Here is a 4,786-nt window from a genome sequence, read left to right on the forward strand (position 1 = left end):
CCTGGTGTGGGGGAGTCCAGAACTGGAGGGCATAGGTTTCAGGTGAGAGGGGAAAGATATAAAAGAGGCCTAAGGGACAACATTTTCACACTGAGGGTGGTGCATGTATGGAATGAGCTGCCAGAGGAAATGGTGGAGGCTTTTATCAATGACAACATTTAAAAGGTATCTTTGTTTCGCAATGCTCCCAATTAAGTGTATAGGTCCTGCCCAGGAAGGGTTTAGAGGGATACGTGCCAAATGCTGGCAAATTGGACTCGATTATTTTAGGATATCTGGTCAGCATGGATGAGTTGGACCAAAGGGTCTGTTTCCGTGCTGTACATCTCTATGACTCTGTAACTCATTAGACAGGATGCACTGGTTTCCCATTCGAGACAACAATCACTTTTGTTCGCACCAGGTGACTGAGAAGTTAGCAAGCTGAGGATCTTCAGTGACCACTAGTTTACAACTTATGGGCCACAAATGCTGGCATGTTCTGAATGTCATCCAAGACCTTCTCGCTCAGTACTCAATTGTTGAGGTAATGTAAAGGGGTTTAGGTTAACCATTTTATTTCTTTTCACATTTTAGATCATCTACTGTGAAATTCTAATGTAATGTAATGACTTTTATCAGCCTGGAGAGTATCTTTTTATTGGTTCATGGGATGTGATTATCACTGGCAAAGCAGCAATATTCTGTATCCTGAATTCTTTTGAGAAGATTATTGCAAACTTCAATCAATGCAGATCGTGTGGTGTAAGTAAACCAAAAGGTGTTTTGAGGCAGGAGCTTTCAATACTTTGAATTAGGAAAAATGAAGAAATAGTGATACAATTCCAAGCCTGGGTATCCTGTGGCTTAGAGTGGAACATTTATCTGTTTCCCTTGACCAAGCTTCTAGATAATAGGTATTATGATTTTGGAAAGGCTGTCAAAGGAACCTTGGAGTATTGCTTTTGCGCATTGTTGTACATGGTACACTTATTGTCATGGCATGCCACTGGTGAGGGATTGAACATTCAAAGTGGTGGATAGATGATTCATCAAGTTAGCCACTCTCTGTATGGCGGTGAGATTCTTGGATGTTGTTTGCGTTGTCCTCATTCAAACAAATGGGGAGTAGTTTATCTCACTCCTGAGTTGTGACAGGTTTTTACACAAACTTTGAATTTGCCACTGGTCAGAAACTTAGGTCTTGAATCTGAGGAAAGAAAAATTATAAGGGTGTGAGAGATATGTTGGCTATGCTAAATTGGGAAAAATGTTAAAGTATTTGACAACCAATAGCTCATGTCAGAAGAAATAGAAACTTAACAGAATGGAAAGTCAGCACAAATACGTCATTTTCTGGTTGGCAAGATATAATGAGTGATGTGTCATGGAAATCAGTATTGCGGTCTCAAGTTTTTACAATTTACATAAATAATATGGATGAAGGATCCAAAGGTATGGTGGCGGAATTTTCTGAAGACACATGGATCAATAGGAAAGTAATGTATGATGAGGAAATAAGGAGGCTGTGAAGATACATATTGTTAAATTGAGTGAGTAAAGATCTGGCAAATGCAGTACAATGTGGGAAAACATGAAATTGTCCATTTCAGTATGATGAATAAAGGAAGTATGTTATCAAATGGTGAGAGTTACAAATGTCTGAAATGCAGAGGGATCAGGGTGACCCAGTACATGGGTCATGAGGTTAATGTGCAGGCAGAAACTAATTAGGAAGCTAAACAAATGTTGTTCTTTTTTACATAAGAAAATGTAGGACAGGCTAAGTTTGTATCTCCAGGCATTTAAAAGGCTAAGAGACAACTTATTGAAATGTATAAGATCCTGTTGGGTCTTTGTGCGTGTCAAAAGATTGTTTCCTCTTGTGGATGTATCTAGGGGATCATTAGTTCAAAATAAGTGGTGACCCAATTAACACCAAGATAAGGAGTTTTTCTTTTCTCAGAAGGTTGTGTATCTTTGTGACTCATTCCACAAAACGCAGGTAGAGTTCTTTAAATTGCTTAAGGTAAAGCTCGATAGATTCTTGATAAAAGGTCACTGGAGTTAGGAAGGAAAGTGGAGTAATTCAGTGAGGAATGATCTTATTGAATGACCCAGAGCAAGCTCAAGTGTCGACATGCTATCCTCCAATGCCGAATTCATTTGTAAGCATCTCTAATGTTTCCTTGTATCACTGACTGATTTTGGACCTGGATTTCTTCCAGTTGATTAGATTATCTGTTCTAACAATAAATCCTCTTTGGATTCAGAACTTTTGATAACATCTCATCCCCCACTCTGACTACGTGCTCTCAATAATACAATGTTCATATCCTGTTAGTTGATAGAACTTTAAAAATTCGTCCATTATTTCCCTCAAATGCTGAGATTGCTGGTTAAATCTCACCCATTCTATCATTAAATTTCTTTAAGCGCTAAAGTCCATGTCAATTGCTTTAAATAAATGCATTAATTTCATGCTTTCTCCCATGATTTGTCTTACCACAATATAAACAGACGTTGGAACCACAGCATATAAAAATACTCTGGCTTGAATATTCTGCATCATTAAACATAATCCTGAGGCCATTCTACATGCTAAACCTGCCACTTCCATAACTCCTTTTTCTAGCCTTGTCAATATCAAATAGTTGAGGTAATGTCAAAGGCTCGATCAGATCTGCCAACCCTATGGACTATCGCACCTGAATGAGACTGATGTTTAATTTGATTTTATCTTCTTACTGTTAATTGTTGAACTGTTCTGAACCTTTGGTTTTCTTCTCCAGGGTACTGCTTGTTGCCAGCTAAGCTTGAAAAATTTTTCCCTTTCCCTGTAATTGAAATCTTTGGAGGATTTCACCTCCCCCCCACCCCTTCTTTTGAAGTATTTTCCTTTACTAGCAGTTTTTTCTCTCAGAGTCTTCAGTGATTCTATCTTGTCATCAGACCTCTTTTCAGTTTTGACCCTTGGACTCTCTTTTACCTTCAGATTCTGGCTCTTGAGGTTTCATCTTCAGTTGCTTCTATACTTTATCTTGTGCTTTAATGTTATTACCTGCACATTGTGATACTGATCTAGATTTCCAGGGCTGAGGATGTCTGCACATACACTAGCCTGAGGCTGCTTGTTCTTTATCTCTAAGTAAGGCTTTTCAACTCCTTACATACTGGAACACTCCCTTATTTGCATCTGAAATGTATTATGTTATCAAATACAACTGTGTTGTGTACTGTCTAAGGTCTCTATTTTAACCTATTCATTCTAAGTCAGTGTCCTCTCTTATTGCTGCCTAGTTTGAACCAATCTGTCTGAATAAACAAGAATTTACTTACTCATTGTAATTGTTTTGCATTTCTCTTGCCGTTACTTTTAGCATGAACAAATGTCAGCTTATAACATTTTTAAAAAGATTTGACCATGCAGCAGAACTAGAAGGAACTAGAATTTTTAAAATATATTAATATTTACTTTGAAAGTCAACACGGGGAATATTGGCTTAATCATGTCACAATTTATTGCTTTTTTGTGCAGAGCATAAAGATTGTTGAAAAGAGAGACAAGTTGCAGGAACATTTTGTTTAGCACTCATCAGGACAAGAATGTCAAATTTTGAGTCATCATAAATTTTTACACAATGAGAGGAAAACGTACTGATTACTTGACCTTTTCCCTCACATTAATGTTGTGATCATTTGCAATTTGGTGTTCTTGCATTGTGCTGATGGACTTGTCGAAAGATCAACTGACCAAAATATTATGGTTTTCTTGCATGACAAAGTCAGTATGGAGAGGCTGCAGGAATGGTCTTTACTTTTTTTAAAAAGGTGTTAAATTGCAGGGGGTAAGGGAGGAATTTCCAATGTAAGATACTCTTTGTCTATTGGGGATGGAACACCTGAGAATGTAACACGCCAATTTCCTTTCTAAATATTTGTATACTACAATGCCCAATTCACCACCCCTAATCTATTCCCTCCTTGAGGTGTCAAAATCGTACCTACCCAAAGCCCCTGACTTAACTCACTCTGGAATCTATTGATCTCCCTGCCTGTATCCATTATGAACTTGAGTTGCAAACCAACCCAGTTGACCAACAACTCCAGAGAGTGGGAGTATTTCTCAATGACAGATGGAAGACCAACTCTCTTTCAATTTACATCTATAAGGCAAGTATTTTCCTGGCCTTTTGGTGGCCTATTTGTCTTCTGGGAGACAGGTCTTCCTATTAAAGATGGAATTCTATCTAATGTTCACTTTCCAGAGGATCTTGTCACACCTGATTGGAGTAGTATGCTGGAAATAAGGCCCCATTATTCCTGGAGTCAAAAGTTAATGCTTTTGAAAGGTATGCAATGATTTTCCAAATTATCTGACTTGCCAGCCGAGATTGACAGAACTGTACCTAACGAAAGTTAATATTTATTTGAAGTAATTAAACTTTAGCTATGGGTAAACATTGATGGACCATAGGTAAAAACAAGGACTGTAGATGCTGGAAACCAGAGTCTAGATTAGAGAGGTGCTGGAAAAGCACTGCAGGTCAGGCGGCATCTGAGGAGCAGGAAAATCGACATTTTGGGCAAAAGCCCTTCATCAGGGTGTCTGAAGAGTGGAGAGATAAATGAGAGGGGGTGGGGCTGGGAAAAAAGTAGCATAGAGTACAATAGGTGAATGGGGGTGGGGATGGAGGTGATAGGTCAGAGAGGAGGTGGGAAGTCGTAGCAAAGAGTACAATGGGTGAATGGGTGTGGGGATGAAGGTGATAGGTCAGGGAGGAGGGTGGAGTGGAGAGGTGGAAAG

The sequence above is a fragment of the Chiloscyllium plagiosum genome, chromosome 16 (assembly GCF_004010195.1).
Source record: "Chiloscyllium plagiosum isolate BGI_BamShark_2017 chromosome 16, ASM401019v2, whole genome shotgun sequence".
NCBI lineage: Eukaryota > Metazoa > Chordata > Chondrichthyes > Orectolobiformes > Hemiscylliidae > Chiloscyllium > Chiloscyllium plagiosum.